This window comes from Brienomyrus brachyistius, chromosome 3 (genome assembly GCF_023856365.1).
Source record: "Brienomyrus brachyistius isolate T26 chromosome 3, BBRACH_0.4, whole genome shotgun sequence".
Taxonomy (NCBI): Eukaryota; Metazoa; Chordata; class Actinopteri; order Osteoglossiformes; family Mormyridae; genus Brienomyrus; species Brienomyrus brachyistius.
The window spans coordinates 12,075,580-12,086,479 of NC_064535.1; positions in this window are offsets into that span (position 1 = coordinate 12,075,580).

The following is a 10,900-nucleotide window of genomic DNA, read 5'->3' on the forward strand; positions in this document are numbered from 1 at the left end:
TCTGTAAGCTTACTCAAAGGCCATGTTGGGATAATTTTCCGCTAATTTTGTCATGGAATGGCAGCAAAGTCATGGAGATGTGATGAACAATGAGAGGCCACGTGTGTACAGAGAGATGTGTAGCTTTAGGAGTTAGGCCTCAGTATCCATAATCGGAAGGTTGTCAGTTCAAATCCCTTGGCTGGCACGGTGATGTCACTGTTGAGCCCTTCAGCAAGGTCCTTAACCTCAAAAAATGCTCTAGGGGAGAAATGGCCCTTTACCATCTACTGTGTGTTTTTCTAATAGGAGATAAAGATTTCGTTTCATTACACATTGTCATCCTCCAAAGCGACCTCAGCTAAAGTCACTTTGTTAAGAGCAGCATTCATCGTTACACAGACACAGTGAATCCCATCCAACCATACGCCTGTACTGGATGCACAAAGTCCCAAGCAACTAAGCAACATTTCTATTGTTGCAAATATGCTAAAGGAATATTGTCAGACTGGACCACACCAATCATCGCCCAGCACTATTAAACCAGGTCAGCAACCAAAGGATGGCAAACATCTCGGGGGAGGCACCTCTAGGCTTTTCTCCCGGGGGGTTGGGGGTGGTGGTCAAGAAGTTCAAACAGTCATTCATTACAAGCTATGCCAAAGTAAATGCAATGTAATGCGCAGCACACAGACCAAACACAAATTGTAAAACTCTGGCAAATGGGTCTATGGGTGGAGCTTTTCCTGTGACATTGGTCAAAGCTCAGAGCCTGGGCATGGGAGGACCAGGGAGGAAAAATCAGGCCATTGAATTTTAGTGGAGACACAAGGATGGAGGGGTTGGGAGGCCTCATGTGAGCCGATCTGAGCAAAACCTCACAGCGTCCTGCCCATCTGCTCCACCCTCCCTCATAGAACACCAACCTGGAAATGCAGCTTTACAAATGGTAACAAACCCCAGCCACGGGTATCTGTGGTGTAACCTCTCCACCCCCCCCGGTTCCGTAAAAAGGTGACGGGAAACTGGCACCCCGGTTATAAAGAAGCTGGATCGATCACAGCGCAGCGAGGCAGGCAGAGTTTGGGACGGAACAGGGAGATGGGGGTGAATGAGGCCCGGTCAATGGCGGTCTAATTAAAAACGGAATTAGTGTCACTGATCCGCGGTACTTTGCCTGGGTTGTTCATCAGTGCTCCATAACGAATCATCACTCAATTATGCCACTGATACCCTGCGGGGATGATTAGCTGGTCTCCTCGTTTAATCTTAGGCCGTGTGGGCCGATACAGCTTTAATTATTGTTTCTGGCAGGTAATTAGCACATGGAAACTCTCCTTTAATGTATCACTCCATTAGGATCTACTGGGCTTGAGTCTGCAGGGTTTGTCATTACCGAACCGCTCACTCAACACACAGATAAAGCTAAACAAACCCTGCAGGAAATCGAAATCCACATCTGGCAACCTCGCTGGCAATTACTCCCATAACTCAGTCTCATAATTGGAATGGAAAATTCTAAAGACCATCTGTCTCTACTGTACATTAACCCATTTCGCTAGCATCTATTTAAAATGTTTAACGTGGCGTGCTCAATGGCAAAATCATTTATATATGCCCTTCACATCCTGCTGAGAATTGCCCAATCACACTAGACAATTCAAACTGGCTGACGGGCAGATTGGCCAATTGACAGCTGCAGAGCGAAGTTCCGCCCTCCATGGGAGGCGGAGCTTTGTTAGGTCAGGGCAGGCTGGCAGGAAGGTGGAGGGCAGCCATGGCTTCAAACTGCTCTGTGAAAATGAAGATCTCTGCAACTCCCAGCATGTCAGCAGGATTTTAGTCACTCATGATAAGCATATCTGATTCAGCGTGGAGCTGAAGTGAAGGGTTTATACTGCCATTTAGCAGAGTTTTATCAGTCATGCTCAATCATTCTGTCAAGTGATACCACGAGCAGCACGAATGCACTCAGAGCGTGATTCAGTAAGGGATGGATCTAACTGTCCAGGGGCCGTAGACAAAGCCGAACTTGGGAGGCCCCATTCTAAGAAAATGATGATTCGTGTAATTCGGGGTCCTAGGCAACGACTTTCAATTGTATGCAGAGGTGGAAAGTTCAGATCCAGAAAATACAAATCCAGACCAAGATTTTATGTCAACCTATCGGCTGAGTACTATGTGAGTGTGACTCTTTATGCTCAACTGGTTGGCTGGAACAAAATCTTGGTCTAGATTTGTACTTTCTGCCCCCTAAGGCAGCACCCTAACCTCTAAACCATCTACGGTATGAGGAGTCTGAACCCTGGCCATTTATGGTATGGAGTCTGACCTTCCTACTGAGAAATGAAAGAGCATAAGAGTCACACACCACTTTGAATTCACTGGCTGATGTTTTGCTTGCTGATAATCTCCTGGAGGAGGAGAGAAATGTGTATCCACACTATCTGCGGTGTGATGGTTTATATCGCGGCATGCACATGTGGGGGGGTGAGATGGATAATGGGTTGTCATCCAGGAATCAGAGCATCTGTGGGAATTCAGACAGCTGCTACATTTGCATCTCTGCTCGGCAGTGACTCAATGGACTGACACTGACTCAATGAGATGGTGAGTCAAGGAAACTTTGCTCAGTAGGAGGGCTGCACTGCCCAGACCTCCCAAGGGCCGTCATACTGGCCAATCATCACTGACGCACTCCAATGATGCACCAGGGCTCCTCTCAGTCCTCCAAACACTCACAGGAGACAGACGTCCAAGAAATGGATACAAACTGCAAAATGAATGCAAAAAAAAAACAACAAATATGAGAAATACTTCTTTCAGATAAATACATCATTATGTTGTTTCCCTTTCTGCTGAAACTAAAACATGAACAAAGTCACTCCGCTTTGCATTGGATAAGTCTGAGGATGTACAGTACACGCCTGGTGCAGAGCTCCCCCTAGAGGCACAGCTGGGAGGTGCAGTCCCCCACTTCACTTTCATGTGTTGATAGCTTGGCTGTGGGGGATCGGTCCCCATGAATAATTGGACGCAGTGGCCGGTTCCCTGCGTCCACTCGTGTTCTAACAGACGCAAAGAAATGGGCACAAAAACGGCACATCAATGAATCACTGAGCACCACGGGAGATGGAGCCGGTATGCCAGGCTGTACCCGGCCATGCGTACCAGCCCTCAGGCCCGCAGAGACAGCCTGCTCTGCCAGGCTCTCGTCCAGCCCATTTCCCTGAATAAACGCTGCCGGCCAAGAATGCACCCAATAGACCCCACAGACCAAGCCAGACTCCAGATCACAAACAAAGCTACCTTAACCATTGCAGAGCAAAGCTGCCAGCTCACACGCATCTGGCGTGACTCTCACGCTTTCAAGCTCTCAAGCAAGAAATCTTACAGCAAATCTATATTATTCCATTGCAAACCTAAGGTTAGCTATATCAAACGTGCTGGGGTAGTTTGCAAACCCTACAGACTATTTGAAAGGTAATAAAACTGTTACATACATGTAAATGCATGTGCATGTATGTGCAGACTTGTCTCGAATTGAATATCTTACTCCAGCCAGCTGACCAAATTTGGCAACCCTGTAGAGGGTCAAGAAAGGATTCACTAAAAATCTTTTCTTACTGTAAATGAAATTCAAACTTTGAAAACTCACTCAACCATTTTTTATTGTTTTTCAGATGAAATCACCAGTGATCTAAAGTCAGGCTTCCACATCATATGTTAGGTGGCGCCTTCAGAACATTTTGATCAGTCTTAGTCTTTTGGCAAAAATGCTATTTAGTTTTAGTCATATTTTAGTCATCGGATTTCTCTTTAGAATAGTGTTATTAGAAGATAATTTAGTCGACTAAAACTACAATACATGCAGTCAATGAAAGAAAGAGTCATTGTCTGATACAGTTCCCCAATTCTGGTTCTGGACTGCCAGAATCAAACACAGTTTGCAGATTTCCCTGCTCATCATCAGCTGATTATCAAGTTTAATGGTTGTGTTTCTGCAGGGAAATCTACAAACTGTGGGACTTTGGCCCAACAGAAATGAAATTGGGGAACCCTGGTCTAATGCATCATCCTCAAATTTCAAAGAAAATTAATATACTGTGTACACACACACACACACAGAGATTGGTCTACCTCTATCTGCTTTAGATTCCTGAAGGAAACATCTACAAAGCTGTTATTATGGCATAACATTAGGTTTGAGCATAAGGTTCGTAAGGACACAGAATTAGCTGTTGTAAAAGTGGTAATATGAAACACTTCTTTATATGGACTGTATTTATCATTAAATAAAATAAAAACAAACCAAACAAAATACTTGCATTTGATGAATCTTTATCATTCATCATTCATATTATAAGAAGAAAAACAGCAGTGCATCAAATATTAAGGGGTGATTTAGAAGGGCAAGGAAATAATGTGATGTTTTGTCTCTTCCAGCTGCAAACCACATTTCCCCCACATCAAAGATTTCATGCATCGCTATTCAGATCATATCAAATCATGTTTCTGTGTCTATTTAAACCTGCACTGTATGTAACCCAAACAGTCTAATGACCCACAGTCTACTGATCTGTAGTCTGATCTGCATTAACCCACAGTGAATCAAATCCCCTCCTGCAGCATTTCTAGGGCCTTGCAAATACAAACCTACCTTTGATTTCTAACAGTCTCTGGGCGATATGGACGCTAACATCACAAACCCAAAGGCCGTCACATGGACAAGCTCATAGTCTAAGTGGGGTCAGAGATCAGACTGGGGTCAAGTTACACTTCTGTGCTGTGATGCATATGCTCCTACCCAATTGTGTTCATGCACATGTGACTCACCTTCCTGCCCTCCTACCTCTAACCATCTGGCCCAGGAACACGGAGTTTGGGCTGGCTCTCGTACTGAGGAGTCTTCATCAACGGCAACGCAATGATGACGGCTCTGCACTGCTATGCAGTTCTTACGCCTGGTTCTTACGCTCTTACTGCAAGATTTCAACTCTCAATCTTGACCTTGAGAATTATTTTCCTACAAAATAATAAGGTAAAATACAGTCATTTATAATTTTATAAAGCTGCTGACAAAAGCCTGGATGACCTTAATGTATTATATATACACTTCAAGGGCAAATGTAGAGCCAAATATGTCAAGCATCTTTCCCTTGAAGAGTGCAAACATGAACTGAATTCATAGTTTTCTCCAACAAGGAAGTTGTATGAAAATGGTGGGAAAGTGTGATGATTGCGGGGGTGACTAGGAGGGACCGCTTTAACGTACGGGCCGCGCAGGGAGTCTGTCAGACGTCACATGACTTCACAGCTGGTAGGGAGCTGATTTATGGGGGCCTGCTGAGAAATGGCTGTGCTTCTCCAAAACCCGCATTCACTAGGGGGTTGGAGGGCGGTGGCTCTTGGCCAGAGAGGCTGACAGGCTGAGTAAACCAGCCTGGCGTTATCGTTCTCCAGTCCAAGAGGGACCAGTGATTTATGACCCCTCAGGTGCTAGAATGCGAGATACAGCTATCTGACACGATCACATGACGTGTGTGTCTGCGGGAACGCCTTGCAGGGAATTGTGGGTTGGTTTTGTGCAAGACTCAGACCGCCGGCCGCACAAACACGACACAAGCCAACATCGGCTGGGGGGGTCGGGTCAGTCGCTGCTGTGACTAAACATCCTGACATTATACATGATAAGGAAAGGGAGTTCAATATGAAGTCACATCCATGGAGAAGATTAATAGAGATCCATATAGCTTATACAAGGCTTCTTCTCATTTACATTTATCCAGGTAACTCCAATGAGGCAAAAAATTAGGCATTAACCCAAGCAGGGCTGCTTGTAGCAAGCTGTGCTCATTTAGCATGTAGGCAGAAGCGTTAGCCACGGTCTGCTAACCTCCAGGAAGGCTGTGAGTCCTGGTGCTCAGGCTAACCTAACAATCACCTGAAAGTCACTGCTAATGGACTTCACGGACCGCCCTGCTGTGTGAAGCGCAATCCCGGGCCAGGTCCTCATACCTCAACAGGACAGAGGCAGGATGTGTTCCTGCCACAGAAAAGCAGCCGCATCGCAGCCAAGAAGGAAAAGGCATTTCCTTGACTGACAGAGGCATGAATTCAGCACGGCTGGAAATGCTGAGAGACACAGCCATGCGGTGACCCCAAATCCTCAGGTCATATTTGTTCTGCAAATAAGTGGAGTACGAGAAGGGGCCAAAAGGCACTTGGGATGGGACGCAGTCCACACTCTCACTGAAATCCAAGTGTGTGGAGTGCAGTGCTGTCTATGAGAGGAGCTGCTTTGTCTCACACTCTCCTGGTCGGTCAAACCTAAATATAATCCAAATCCCTCCTACACTGTCTGGCTGTAGTGATCACGCCTCATCAGAAGGTGTGGTCTGGCTTCTCAGCACCTCATGTGTGAAGGCCGCCGCATCTGTCTCGGCAAGTGCATTCCCTCCCCTGATCTCCAGCGCTCTAAAGCTGCACGCAGTTGGTCAAGAGAACTTGGATGAGCTTCACCTCCAACTTACAGATGACAAATAACAGAGGACAAATCTATCTCACCTGCTGTACGCCCTGTGAACCAAGCCAAGGTAGCATGCCATCAGCCCCAAACATCACCATGACAGATCAGAGGCATGCAGTAGCCGGCCACTTAATTTAGCCAAAGAGATTAGATAAACTGCCGTGAGGACCAAAGGGTATGTGCGACTGCCTAATTTGAGCTGTGCAACAGTGGCCTCTGCTGGCCACAGTATTTTTGCGCATACTACATGCGTAAGCTTAACTGCAAGACAATGAGTGTAGATGAGCAACGGTCTATGACTAGTGTAGAGGACTGACATTATCACCACTTGGACCAAGGGCAAGAGGGAACTCTTGGGCTATGAACCCCAAAATGTTCAACTAGGTAAGCTGTGGCAGCTGGTGGTGAATGGGACTGGATAATGTGGCTGTGATGTAAGTGGTGTAAGTGGCCATATCGATGGGCATTCAAATTTTGCAGAACTCAATGACTTTGATGGCACTGAACCCAGAGGACTGACAACAGGAACATGTGGTTACCAAAAAAGAAAGCAAGGTCTCCTTATCTCAGCCCCCTTTGAACGTTACATCCCTATGAGGAGCCATTCCTGAGACTAACAGAAGATCTTCCATCTTCAGATTCTTTGGGATAAGAGACAGGACAGAACTGCTGTACCCCTAAGCGAAGCTACTGCTCCAACTCTTGTGTGTATCCTGGTGTGTGATGAATATTTATCATATTCTATAATGAGTCACACAACCTTGATCAAGGATATGAGGTTCAAAATCAGTGATGCCAGACACACAAGGACCCGAAACGTAGGCACGACCCCTGCCCAACCTGACAGATCAGACAGTGTGTCACCACACACCGGATTCCCCGTTGCGTACCATCACACACACCCACAGAAGACAACACACACTGTGTAGGAGAGCATGATTCTGCAGATATATCAGGTAATGAAGGCTGAAAAGACACAGCGCTTTGAAATGTCTTGCAGTACCTAGCAAACACCTCCATGGAGCACCATGAGTAATACTTCAATAAGGCAGTGTTGCCCCACTACACGTCCTCTATATATAGACCAGCTGCTGATGTCTGCTCTAATGAGGGAAGGTGTCGGAATGGATCAGCACCCTTATCAGTGTAAAAGGTACCGGTCGGCTAGCAGGTACCACGAAGGAGGTAAGTGGTCCCCATGCTCAGAGAATGGCATGCTGGCGTGGGGGGGCGGGGGGTAGGCCATCTCCAAGGGCTATCACTTTGCCCCATATGGACAGCATGGGCACCGTTGCCATGAGCTATGAAACCAGTACTATGCTAGCATCTTCATATGGTAGAAGACATCCACTGCCTCTCATGTCCGCCAGAGCACAGGCCTGCTGTGATGTCACTGGGGGGGTGGTGAGTGCCTCTGCAGGCTGTCTCTGTGTCTGCGATCAGAAGACCACCAGCTCAAGTCCCAACCTCAACGGAACAGTCAAATGAGCCCTGCACTGTGACCACCACCCCCCCCAAGCAATGATGGGGTCAGCAAAGTGAAGCATTCCAATGTACCTGCAAATGGCAAATAAAGTATGTATATTTGTGTTGTTTGGAAGTTACTTTGTTACACATTTCATAAACTGCTAACTTTGCAGGCCATGCTATCACATCCCACTCAGCATCCACCCAAACTCCCATCTCCTCACATAACACTCCCATTTTTTATTTTTTTTGCCTGCTGCTCCCTCAACAGGGAAACAAGGTCCTTTCCCGGAGCCCATAAGTGTCCCAGTGTGGTCTGCCCTGGGGAGGTGCACCCAGGTGTCACTTGGGGAGGGACTTCGCAGATCATTAGGGGTAGAACAGAGGAGTGTCTGTCAGATGACTTTAGCAGCGTCCCCTATTCCCATCCATCTGAAATGGTTGGGCCTGCATACTAATCCAATTCTCCACTCCAATTTAGAAACCAGTGGGAAACAGTCGATCCACGGCGCCAAAATGTAATGGGCAATGGGGAAAGCTGGCCAGCACCAGAAGTCCATAAAAGTCTCAACTTTTCCTACCACATGAATATTTTTTAAAAGAATAATGTTTTATTCTATAAAATATACGGACTGTTGTACCAGCTTTCTGGACTGCTCTTCTTGCTGAATGTTTCAGTACTGATTGTTTGGGATTAGTTTTTGGGATGGTTTTGAAACTGACTCCGACATCCAGTAAATCCCTGTTAGGAGCATGGGTTTGCAGGCATTTTAATGGTCAAAACAGACCTAGGGATCACCTCCGCCCCTTTCCAACACACAATCTGACTCTGTCTCAGCAAGGTAGTCTTCTGAACCGCAAAGGCTACTCCACAAGGTTTGAAAACTATGACATTGTGCCCCCTAGTGATCAAATTTCAAGCAGCTTAGAATCTGAGAGGTACAGTAATTAGACAATGACACAGAAACACTGGCACAGATAGTGTTTGAGTATTCACATCTATATTTGCATGGCCTGGTGTCCAGTCTTCACTGATCGCACATTCCATCTGTAGGACCAGAGTGTGAAGGTTGAATTAGCAGAGCAGTAGCACAGCCGTACATAAAATATTGCAATCCACACAACATCTGGGAGACATATCAGAGTTCAAAAAAGGGCAAATTTCACCATCTCACTGGTGCATCTGTGTCCAGGACAGCAAATCTGTGTGCTGTATTCAGTATCAAGTACCCAGAATAATGTCGGCATACCACCATGAAGGACGGACCACATCCAACTCTCCAACTTCCGCCAAAACTGTTTGTCAGGAGCAGGGGCGCCGCTAAGGGGGGGAAAGTTGGGACAATTCTAAGGGCCCACGCCCTTTAGGGGCCCCCAGAGATCTGAATGGGTGTGGTAGGGGGGCCTAACCTCATATTTTGTCATAGGGCCCAAAATTGCTAGCGGCGCCCCTGGTCAGGAGCGCCACGGGGTCAATATTCACGGTTAAGCTTCTATAACCAAATCTTTGGTCACTCATGCCAGTGCCAAACATCAGTTTCAATGGTGCCAGCAGTGCCATCTTGGATTGTGGACAATGTGAAATATGTATTGTTCTTTGATGAATCCACCTTCACTGCCTTTCCCACACCTTAGAGACTTAGTGGAGAAGCCCCAAAGAGGTTTAGTATCTGGACTACTGCATACCCAGAGTGCAGCACAGGGGTGGATCAGTGACGATTTGGGCTGCAATATCATGGCATCCCCTAGACCCACTATTTGATCTAGATGAGTGCGTCAAGCCAAGGACTACTGAATCATTCTGGAAGACCATGTTCACCCAGTGGTTCAAACATTGTACCCTGAAGGTGGTGCCACGTATCAAGTTGCTAATGCACCAATACACACAGGGAGGCTGGTGACAGAATGGTTTGATGAACATGAAAGTGAAGCTGAACATCTCCCACGGTCTGCACAGTCACCAGATATGAATATTATTCAGTCACTTTGGAGTGTTTTGGAGGAACGAGTCAGGAAACGTTTTCCTCCACCAGCATCATGCAGCAACCTGGCCACTGTTCTGCAAGAGGAACGGCTCAAAATCCCTCTGGCCACTGTGCAGGACTTCAACCTGTCATTTACAAGATGAATTAATGCTCTACTGGCCACAAAAGGAGGCCCAACACAATACTAATAAATTATTATGGTCTAAAACCAGGAGTTTCTGTTTCATTGTCCAACCCATATATATGTGACTATATTCATCAGTATGTCTTTATTTAAACGTAGTACATTTGGATTTAGGGTTATGCAGAACCACGCAGAACTATAATTACAGTTAAAATCTGCAGAATACCTAGAGAGATCTATACGTTTTCATTTTAAAATAAAGCAGACATGGCCGTAGACTGGTGAGAGGACGTCTCAGAGAACTGAGGACTCTACAAGCAGGCAGAAGCGGCTCCTGCTTCACAGTCTCCACTCTGCATTAAATATAGAGCTGCTGCTACATAAACCTCAAACAAAGGCACTGAGGTATAGATCTAGTGCAAGGCCAATGGCCGGCACTCAGAAGAGAAAGGGCTCCACTCACCACAGGAAGGAGTCACCACACAGACAACTGTGAACAGGAAGATAAGGAGACCACAGAAAAGGGCTATACCTCAAAAACACTCAAAGTCAGATGCAAAACAAAAGCAGTGTAAAATGGCAAACAAATATATAATTGTGCAATGGTGAACTCACCCCCAACAGGCAGATCATTGCATTAATCATAAGCACAACATGCCTGTGAAAATCCTCGTAAGCTGCATGGAGTCCTGGGTAGAGAGGTCTGCTAAATGAGTCAATAATTAACACTTGTAAATTACTTATGTGATACGCTTATTACATTGACCCCAATAAAAACAGCTTTCATGGAAGCATACAAACGTACAATCCAAAGTA